Source organism: Tupaia chinensis, unplaced genomic scaffold (assembly GCF_000334495.1).
Source record: "Tupaia chinensis unplaced genomic scaffold, TupChi_1.0 Scaffold000600_1, whole genome shotgun sequence".
NCBI lineage: Eukaryota > Metazoa > Chordata > Mammalia > Scandentia > Tupaiidae > Tupaia > Tupaia belangeri.
The window spans coordinates 1,050,701-1,062,211 of NW_006160117.1; the positions used below are offsets into that span (position 1 = coordinate 1,050,701).

The following is an 11,511-nucleotide window of genomic DNA, read 5'->3' on the forward strand; positions in this document are numbered from 1 at the left end:
CATAGTTTCTTCTCTATAAGTCTACTTTGGTCTTCTCTGGGTCTATCTTTTGTCAAATGTTTTTCTCTGGGTCATGATTCTTTCATTTCCCCCTTTCTGTTGACTGCAGCTCCTCAGTACTTGGTCCCTTAAAACATTCTCCCTGGACCATACACACACACACACACCTCTCGCTCTCTCTCTCTCTCTCTCTCTCTCTATATATATATATATATATATATATATATATATACACATACACGCTTTTTTTTTTTTTTAGCGTTTTTTGCTATAGGGCGCGTGCGCTCGCCAGACAGACAGAGAAAGACAGAGAGACAGAAAGCAAGAAATCACCCCCCAGGGGAGATGGCCACACCTCAATCCCTTCTCCTCCATTCTCCTCTCAGGATTTGGGTGCATGCACACACGTTCCTGTCGTGAGTTTAAGTCACCTGGTCTGGGACTCAAACTGCAGTAGACTACGTGGGAGTCCAGTGACATAACCATTACGCCATCTGCTAGTCCCATTCTTCACTTACACTTGCTTGACTCTGTTTTGTAGGGAATAACTACCAATGTCCTGTGACTTCCTGGTGAGTTCAGCCTATGGGGTACATTAGTAGAAAACTGGAGTGTAGGAGGAGAAGAGCCAGGGTATTTCTTCCAGTCTCTCTTTGTACTTCAGGTCTTATGTCTGGTGGTGACTGTGTCTTCTTTTTGGCTCTACCTCCTTCACAGAGCCCGTTGTTCTGTGGTATTAGTTACTTTAGGGCAACCACACAGTGCTCCAACTTTACCTGTGGTCACCCCAGTTCTGGGCTAAGGTAACATCTCTCCTCTCATTGTCTTGCACTCCTGGGAATGATGGTGGCTTCTTGTTGTTGATAATCCCTGAATTGGCTTATCATTCCCTATTTGGCTTCTCAGCTTTTCCATCACTTGTGTTACCACTTCTCTGCCTCATATTCTCTTTGTTTGAAGTACCTGATACTATGGACTGAATTATTTCTCCCACCCCTGCCTCAAATTCATATGTTGAAGCCTTAACCTGCAATATGATGGTACTTGGAGATGGAGCCATTGTGAGGTAATCAGGTTTAGATGAAGTCATGAGAATGGGGTCCCATGATGGCATTAGAGACATAGCAGAGCTTTCTCTCTTCCCCAGCTGTAGAAACCACAGTAAGCAGACGCCAGCTGTAAGCCAGAAATAGAAGCTCTTTCCAAAACCTAGCCATGCCATCACCCTGTTCTTGAACTTTCAGCACCCAAAACTGTGAGAAAATAAATTTCTGTTGTTTAAGCCACCCAATCTATGTTTTTTTTTTTATCTGATCTTATTTCTTTCTCATAAAAATCTTATTTTATGACTGGATTCGGACTTAGAAGTAGAAGCTCTCAGAGAGGACAGCCTACATCTCTTCACAATCTGTTCTTGGCGTTTTTCTTTAGCCTCCTTCATTCTCTTGGCCAAAAGTTTAGGATACTCTGCTGCCTCTTCCTTATTTTTCTTAGTATGTTGTTTCTTGAGAGCAATACACCGGTGTTTGTGTTGCAGGACATGGGGAGTCACAAGACACTGAATCTTGGGTGCTTTGGTCCTAGGTTTCTTACCTTCTTTATTTAAGGGCTTTCTTACAACATATTGGTGGACATCATTTTCTTTAGAGAGATTGAAAAGTTTTCGGATTCTGCTAGCTCTCTTAGGCCCCAGGAGATGAGGCACGGTAGTATCAGTCAGTCCTGGAATATCTTTCTCTCCTTTTTAAACAATAACCAAGTTGAGAATGCTCAGATTGGCATCCACAATGCAACCCTGAACAGATTTGTGCTTTCTTTCTCCAGTTCTCTTTGGTCTGTAACAGGAATGTCCCTTACTCAGTAGCAGGTGGACACAACCGTGTGTCAAGATACTCTGCTTCATGGGGAAACCTTGTTTGTCATTTCCACCACTGATTCGGACTACATAACCCCTCCATTCTTCACCCAAAGCGTCAGCAGCAACTTCTGTGGCCATACGCTTCTCATGAAAAGTATAAAGTTTGCGTTCATCGTCCACTTCAATGAGTTTCTGGCAGCCCGTGGCTGGGAAGGAGATATTCAGCTTCATCTTGAAGCAGCTGACCTCCTCCAAGTCACCACGAAAAAGAGCTATGGCATATTGTTTTGATAGCCTGAGCTGATGGATATCCCTGGAGTAGTTTCTCTTTTCCTGATTAGGCCCTGAGTTTTACAGTCACAATACTTTTCAGTTCTTACTTTATTTCACTGAATTTAACCTTGCTGAAAGTGTTTTAAAAGCTTTGTTAAACTCATTCTCTGGTTTCTGCATTGTAACTCTCCCTTGGTTCTTCCTTTACCTCTCCGAACATTCTTTTTCAGCTTTCCTCTGGCTTCTCTTCCCCACCCGGTCTCTCTCTCTCTCACTTTTTAAAATGGCAATATAGTTCATTTAGAATAAATAAAGACATGATAATGACAACAGTTTACTTAATCTCAATAATTGGACTCTGACTTTTCTATTGTTGATGATGTTCATTTATTATTTAATGAGAGAGAGAGAGAGAGAGAGAGAGAGAGAGAGAGAGAGAGAGAGAAGGGGTCGGGGAGAGAGAACCCTCAACAGACTCTCAATGCCATGATCTACCCCCCAGCCTCGACCAGCCCCAGATAATTATGGGCATGCATGTATCTTGAGTATTCAGGAAGGACTCCACATGTGAACCTAGAATCTTCTCATGTGAGTCAGCCTCTTAGGGCATCTCATTTTATCATTGCACTACTGTCTGCCCCCTTTTTAAAAAGTTTATTTTATTTATTTCTTCCATGAGTGACAAGAGATGGAAGTGCACAGGCACTTCCAATAGGGACTTGATGCTGTAACCCACCCCTAGCTTCAGCCTGCCCCAGTGCGTGAACACACACATGCCTGGTGTGTTTAGAGAATTCTCTGGATGAGGGACTAGTAGGTGGCATAATGGTTATGTCGCTGGACTCTCACATAGTCAACCACAGTTCAAGTCCTAGACCTGGTGGCTTAAAATTCATGCTGGCCATATGTGTGTGCATGCCCAAGATCCCGAGAGGAGAATGGAGGAGAAGGGATTGCAGCATGGCCAAACCCCCCTGGAGGGTTATTTCTTGCTTTCTGTCTCTGTCTCTCTGGTCAGTGCATATGCCCTATAGCAAAGATCTTGTTCTAAAAAAAAAAAGAGATAATTCTCTGGATGAGAACCTAGAATTGTCCCATGTGTGTCAGTCTTGTAGGGCCTCACATTACCACTGTGCCATCCTTTGACCCCCATGGATTTTCTTAAATCTTTACTATTATAAATAGCACTACAGTGGACATCTTCATGTGTAAATATTAATGTACAATATATATTAGGATTATTTAATTTGGATGGATTCTTGGAGGAATGACTAAGGCAAAGGCTCTGCATATTAAAATTTCTGAATATTTAAAGCCCACCTGACAGATTATGCTTTAGAAAAGCAGCTACATTCAAGTGAGTGTTGCAAGGTGAATACCTCTACATTTCTGGTTCATCCTTGAAAAATCTTTTAGGAAGTCTCCAAATTTAAAGAGTGACTAGAAATTGGAGGCTTTCAGTAGCTGATCCAACACCTCAAGCATTTCCCTCTGGTGTAGGGGCAGATGGTTGTTTCTTTGGCAATTAAGTAGTTCGTGTTTAGGGAACACACCATAACGTGAACTATGGATCGTTAAACACCAGAGTCATTATCCTCATTGTGAGATGTGCATACTGCAAGAGACAGAAGGGAGTGTGGGACTGAGGATTCAACTTTGCTGGCTCACTCACTCTAGAGGGGTTTCCACCCTCTCTTAAATGTGGGTTTTAACCTTTTTAATTTACATATTCTTCTTGGACCACCTCATTAAAGTCAATGGCATTAATAATGTGATTCTCAAATATAAGCTTCCATTGATAAATCTTTTCTGAGTTCCAGGACTATTTATCCAACTATCTTCTAGATGGTTCTACCTAGATATCAGACTTTGTGTATGAAAAATGCTCTCTAACCTGCCCCTGCCCTGAACTATCATTGTCTGTGTTCCTTTCCTTTGTGTAAAACCTCACAAAAGTTAGGAATACAAAGTTATGTATGGCTCCCGACTCTACTGTCTCACTCATCCATGTTCTAATGGGTCTTTACTTGCTCTATATCCTTTCTGTTAATGGTTTAGTTCAAATATGTATCTTTTTTTGTCTTTACTATGGCAAAACCTCTTTTTCATTCTCTTTGCTCCCACTCTTGTCTCACTTCTCCATCTATGCTCCATATGACCACCAGAGAAATCTTCCTGTAAAGCAAATCTGATTGTGCTGTGTCTTTGTATAAAACCTTTCAAAGATTTCACATGGCTTTATGAATAAAGTCATGAGTGGTCAGTGAAGTTTTCTAGTGCCAGAAGTTCTCGGTTACTGGAATTTTAAACATCTCCCATTACCTCCTTCAACAAATAGAGCTTAAAGGGTGTTTCAAGGATGAACCAGAAATGTAGAGGTTTTTTAACCTCCCATGAATGTAGCTTTTCTAAAGAATAATCAGTTGGGTGGGCTTTTTATATTCAGAAATTTAAATATGCAGAGCGTTTGACTTTGTCATTCCTCATTACATTCAGGGATCACAGCTTTGCTCATCCTGTGGATCCACTCTCCTTCTAGGTCTTTTGAGTTCTTTCCATTCAGAGGGTGGGTGGGGAAAGAGGATGAGGATTAAGTGTGACAGGGTTTTGATGCACCAGGTATGGAAATGGTGCATATCACTTCTCCCCTTCGGAACTTGGTCATGTGGCAATATCTAACTACAATCTGTAAGGGAGAATGAAAAACGTAATGCAGCTGTGTATTTCTAAAAGAATGCTCAGTTTCTGCCACAGGGATTGAAAGATAAACAACCTTTGCCACATCATCCTTTAACCTCCCCTCCCCCACCTTTCCATTCTGAGCTAGAAACTCAAGCCTTTGTAACCCTTCTGAACTTCATTCACCTCAGTTATGGTACTTTTAAAAATATGGACCACTTCACGAATTTGTGTGCCATCCTTGCACAAGGGCCATGCTAATCTTCTCTGTATCATTCCAATTTTAGTATATGTGCTTCCGAAGTGAGCACTACTTATTCCCTTACTCGAGTGGTAGGAGGGACTTGACTGAGTGACTTGAGGGCAGTGACAATGTCTTACCCTTTACGGTATCCTTGGCACCTAACATGGTGTCTGGACCAGAGTTGATGTTCAATAAAATCTGCCTGAATTAATTATTAAATTAATTAGTTTTTTTTTTTCAAAAAGTATTTTAAATTTTCTTCTGTGGTAGATATCTTTCTAAATGAATACATTTTGCTAATTTCCATCAAGTCTCTGTTGACTTTGTTGTCATATTAAGTCCTCAATTGGGGTGTCATAGCCCATCAAGATAATGATTCTCCCCACCTTAGATCACTCAATATGTAATTAGGTTTGGGGGCTAAAGGGCAAATGCAAACACATTTTATCATTCAGGCAGGAAAACAGCCATTAATACAGGCAGCTGTTGTCAGTTGAGTAAGGAACTCACTGGGATCAAAGGAGGCAGCAGCACAGGCACAGTTCTGAGTGGAGATCAATGCTGATGGATCCAGCCTTATCTGGTACCCAGTTCACACCCGCACGGCCTGAAGCTACGGCCATAAGGCCAATGGAGATGGGAACTGGAGGAAATAATCAGAGATTCTGCCTGGGCCACAAGCACTCTGGGTACTTGGTAAGAGTGATTCATCTAGTGCTCTTCAAAGGACCTTCTCTTGTAGTCTGAGCCAGGGGCGCATAACTTAATGTAGAGAATTAAATTGTTCTCTAATTGCTCAGTGTGCGTAATCTTTTCCAAGCTGAAAGGTTGGACGTATGTCTATAAAGTGTCTTCATTAAATGTTTGCCTTTTTAAAACTTTGGCCAATTAGCCTGATCGACACTTAGGTTGTAAAGAGACTTCAGAAATTGCTTGGTCCAATAAATTGTCTTCAACTTCTGACACCCAGGATTTGACAGAGGTGAGTTAGGGACCAAGGTGGGGGAGGGAAGAGGAGATCGTGGTGGTAGATGAATCTAGCTTGCCTATCCAGATTTAGCCATTGCAGCTACATTTTGATTACTTTGGTATATTAGGGTTCTGGAGCCTCTTTTTGGAAAAGAAGGGTTCCATGGCTAAAAATAGGTGAAATATACTGATTTTATAATCCCTTGTTTTACACATAAGGAACAAGTTAAAGTCATATAGCTAGTCAGTGATGGAGTGTGGCAGAAGCCAGATTCTCTTTTTCTCACGAGCAGTGACTTTCCACAGAGGTACAGTGATTCTCTAAACTGCCATTTAGAAGCAAATGGATATATTTGAGGAAGAGCATGTACACAATATATTCTTATTCGAGATTGTAGGCAAATAGAACATAGCTATTCTAGAAGAAGAAAAGTGGCACCCAGTGATGAGCAGAATTTAAAGCCTTAGCAGCCTGTAGAAGAAAATTTGATTTGCCTGTAAATGCTCCTTAGAGATTGCATCTAACACTTGAAGCTATGAGGCTTTGAAAAGGTAACGGCTGTAGAACTTGACGAAGCCATGCTGCTTTTGTCTCCCCTTATAGAGAGAATGGCTCTGTTCAATAGATACCCATTATCTGCACCCAGAAATGAAGTAAGAACAGGAAGCAAGTTTGCAGATGCCAGGGGCTGCAGGGAGCACATTCTGCCTTTGTCCTTTCTGTAATCAGAGACGCGTTCCCTTCAGCAATTAGCCACAAGGTGGCCGCAGCTCACCCCTTCACCTGCACAGATCTGCTCCTGCTGCCCTCCCCACCATTTTTTTTAAACCAAGAAGGGAATTTTAAGTACATTAAGCAATGTTTTGGGAAGACAAGAATACATATGAGTTCATCTTTAATCAGTGAATTTATGTTGTTTAATGAAAGAGCTGAATGAAAAGCAATGGATAATATTTTCAGCTGAGAACAGATATAGCAAGACTCTTGTGGGGAAAAAAAAAGCTCACATTCAGTTTTATTGACTGTTTTTATTTTTTTTTTAAATCCTGAAATAAGATGCTGCTGATGTCTTAAGAGAAAATAATTTTGCTTTTTAAAAATTTTTAAAATTGTTATCATAATCTTGTTTATATTACATTGGATCACATATAATGTTACAGTGTATTACATTTCTTTTTCCAGAAGGAATATCATGCATATCAGTCAATACAAAGACATTAAAATCCCTATCATCATCATCCCATAGCTTTTCATTTTTTCCAGATTATTATTCCAGTTTTTTTAAACATTCAATCACCATTTATCATTTTGCTTGTAAAAAGACTTTACCCAACATGAAATACTTCTCAGACGTGTCCAGTTAAGAATACTATACATGTCATCATCAATAGTTAATTGCTTTTGTATTGATAAGAAAAGAACTTTGCTTTTGTTTTGATAAGCAGGCCCTCCACTATGGTACAGAGTAGAGATAATGGGGACAGGCAAATTCACTTCTAACAATGTAACATACATCTCAGGTGGTTACTTGGAAACTCTTAACCACTGCAGAACTTTAGTCTGCTTAGGGTAATGGTCACAGTGTGGGCATTGGTGTCTGACAGATATATTGATAATCCTGACTCATAAATACTGATACCAAAGGTGGTTTAATGTTGTTGAGCTGCCTTAGTTTTATTGTCTGTGAAATGGAGTAGGAATTCCTTTCTCATAGCCTAGTTTGGGAGATTCAACTGATAATACATGTGAAAGCTCATAGCTCAGTGCTTGGCACATCACAGTATTTTAATAACTGTGAGCTCCCTCTTCTTTTGAACATGCAGCAGCAATGTGAGGTCAGGTTATTTAGAATAGGGTAAGGCCTGTTTTAAATAAACCATAGTGTAGTCGAAAATAAGACCAAAGACAGCTAGATCTTCTGGGCTCTTCTTTCAAGTCTTCTCAGGTATTAACTTTATTTTAGCTCTTCCCCATAGGATAAAATGAAACTGCAGTAGAAAATGCAAAACAAACAAACAAACAAACAAAAAAACAAAAAAACCCCACTTACTTTCTTCTTTATTCATGATAGAGTGCATGTGTACATGAGAGTGAGAGAGAAGAGAGAGATGAGGACCCTCACAGGATCTGTTCTTGCCATAATTCCTTTCCTCTAGTCCTTTATCTTGTTGAATCCTGGACACTAGTATACTTGCCCAGTGAGTTTCAGGCCAAGAGGGCTGGAGATGCAAACAGCGGTCAGCACGTGGGATTGGTGTGTCTCAAGTAGTGCATTATCACTGTGTAACAGAGCTGTCCTAACACCCACTCTTGGTCATCTCTTTCTCTAGAAAAATTATTCTTAAGGGAAGCCAAATTCTATGTGGAGACCATAGTTGAAATTCTTTTTTTTTTCCTTTTTTTTTTTTGAGAGGTTTTCGCTATAGGGTGCGTGCGCTCGCCAGACAGACAGAGAGAGACATAGAGACAGAAAGCGAGAAATCACTCCCCAGGGGGGATGGTCACGCCGCAATCCCTTCTCCTCCATTCTCCTCTCGGGATCTTGGGCACGCACGCACACGCACCCGGCGTGAGTTTTAAGCCACCGGGTCCAGTACGCGAACCGCGGTCAACTACATGGGAGTCCAGCGACATAGCCATTACGCTAACTGCTGGTCCTCCCAGTTGGAATTCTTGGCCTGGTCAGTTGGAAACATGCTGGGCATGTGCATGAGTGCCCAGATCTGACAGGCTGAAGGACTGAAGGCAGGGGGTTGCAGTGTAAGTGGACCCTAAGGAGGGTGCTCCTCCGTCTCTTTTTTGCATGTACATGCTCTCTATAAGGAATAAAAAAAAACTTAATGTGGGTGTGAAGGATGTGGGTAGGAAGTGGGGGGTGGGGAGGGAGGTGTCTATCAGATACCAGATGGTTAAGTATCATAGTCACCAAAAAAATTTTTTTTGGTTGCTGAGTGACGAATCAACACACACACACACATACAAATGACTTTTTTTTTTTTTGGAGAGGTATGTATACATGCATGTATGAGTAAACACACATGTAAGTATATATACACATATATGTACATATATATATACATTCAGTGAGGTTTTTTTTAGAACCTCTAGAAAAACCATTGAATGGTCTAAAAACACAATTGATAACTCATCACAAATGCCACCGAACCTTGTGGTCAATAAGCCCAGTATAAACAGTAGGATATACTGAGGCAAATAGCTTTTATCATGCAGCTCTAGATCAGAAAGCTAGTTAGTCTAGCTTTGAAAAACTTGGAGGCTGAAAATAGCCTCTGGAAACATCTAAAATTAGAGTAGAAGGGGACCTTGGAAATTCCCCAGGCTTCTCCTTTCATCCTACTGACTGAGACTCAGAGGCTAAGGAACCCTTCTGGAAACACACCCGAAGTATTCGCTCAATTACAGTAAAAGTTCTTGTGATCCAAAGGAAAGTGGAATTGGAAAATGACTATGTATCATAGTATCCTAGAATCTGCATAGCATGAGTCTCTCAAAACCCTGCTGGTACATTCCCAGGGCCATCAGGTGGCATGATGGTTAAGGGGTCTGGACTCCCACATGACCATCAGTGGTTCAAGTCCTGAACTTGGCAAATTTCACTTTCTCTCTCTGTCTCTTTCTCCCTCTCCTTCTCCTCCCTCTTTCTCTCTCCTTCTCCGGCCAAATTAAAATGATTGATTGAATGAATGAAATCAAATAAAATAATTCTTTTTTTTTTTTTGAAGAGGTTTTTGCTTTAGGGTACGTGCACTCACCAGACAGACAGAGAGAGACCAAGAGATGGAAAGCTAGAAATCACCCCCCAGGGGGGATGGTCATGCCGCAACCCCTTCTCCTCCATTCTCTTCTCGAGATCTTGGGCACACGCGCACACACACCCTGCGTGAGTTTAAGCCACCGGATCTGGGACTCAAACCGTGGTTGACTACATGGGAGTCCAGCGACATAGCCATTACGCTAACTGCTGGTCCCAACACAGACAAATGACTTCTAAACCTAGGGAATATTTTTGTTGAAAGGAATAATATTAGGTTGAACCACATGCAATTGTCACTTTTTTGGGGGTAGCACGTGTGTGTTTCAGACAGTCTCCCTGTGTCATTGTCCTCCATGTCATTTCCTAAGTAGCTGGAATATGCAACTCTACCTGGCTTTTTATAATGGCCTAAGAATTGAACCTGGGCCTCCCGTGGCCTCAGCCTGCCAAGCAGCAGCATCTAGCATGTGCTACTGCTGCTGGGCCGAAACTGCCATTTTGAAGGTCAAAATCAATAAAATATTGGCAATTTCAAATGATTCAACCTAACATTTTGTCCATTAGGAGGACAAGCATTGGAACAAGTTTCTGGTGGAGAGGCTATGGGGCTTTTACTCCTGAAAATATTTGATAAAGAATCTAGACAATTAAATGTCCTTGGTGATTTAGACATTGAGAGCAAGTGGGCGTGGTAATCTGTCACAATTAATTTACCTGACTGTCTTTTGAGAACAACTCTGTTCTGGGATGCTAATGGAAATTGGGGATAGAATCTGGTGCCTTATGAAAAATCCATCTGTATTTTTGTCCTCCACTGTTTTTTAAGGGGCATTTCATTAGGTTAGGGTTTCTCAAGTTTGACACTAATGACCTGGGAGCAGGTCATTCTCTGTGTGCGGAGCTGTCCTGCCCATCACAGGATGTTCAGCAGCACCCTTGGCTTCAACCCACTAGATGCCAGTAGCACCCTTCTCTTCTGCTGTAAAATCCAAATATGTTTCTGAACATTGCCAAATGTCCTGTGGGGACAAAATCAACTCCAGCTGAGAACCACTGCTCAGATAGCAGTGCCTACCCTGAGAACTTGTCTAATCCATTCCTGAAAAATGTAAGTAAGGTCTCATACTCCATCTGCCTGTCTCTTTTTTGTGCTCTGACATCCAACCCTGGACTGCTCTTGGACATTTTCATTGAGGCAACTTGCTTACAGATTATGAAATATCTGGAGATTCTTCCAGACTTTAAAAAAATTTTTTTAAGGTTTTTGCCATAAGGTGCATGTTCTCACCACCGAGGAGATACAAACAGAAGGGAAGTGAGAAATATCACCCTCCCCCCCAGGGGGGAATGGCCATGCTGCAGTCTATTCTCCTCCTTTTCCCTCCTAGATTTTTGGGCATGCACACACATGCACCAGGCAGCCTGGCATGATTTTCAAGCTGGCAGGTCCAGGCCTCAAAGTGCAGTCAGCCATGTGGGAGTCCAGCACCTTAGCCACTACGCCACCTGCTGTCCTCTCTACTAACATTTTAAAGGCATGCTTGCTTGAGCTTTTTGGAGAACTTAAATTTCCAGTGGTGAGTCTAGTTACCATTGTCATTTGTCATCTATTTCATATTGCATTCTGAAGCGCTGGACAAGGCATTGTTTTTTGTTCCTCTTTGTCATCTGTATAATGTGAATCTGCCCAATCGTGTCACCACTAGGCATAC

At 41.5% G+C, this 11,511-nt stretch overlaps 1 non-coding gene and 1 pseudogene across 1 annotated transcript; both read right to left on the minus strand.

The window, feature by feature from the left end:
* Positions 1–1,537: 1,537 nt before the first annotated feature.
* LOC106735980 (40S ribosomal protein S6 pseudogene) lies at positions 1,538–2,089 on the minus strand (annotated as a pseudogene).
* Positions 2,090–5,014: 2,925 nt separating this feature from the next.
* LOC114009677 (U6 spliceosomal RNA) lies at positions 5,015–5,121 on the minus strand. Its single transcript, XR_003551056.1, has one exon. It is a non-coding gene; the product is annotated as a U6 spliceosomal RNA (small nuclear RNA).
* Between the last annotated feature and the right edge of the window lie 6,390 nt (positions 5,122–11,511).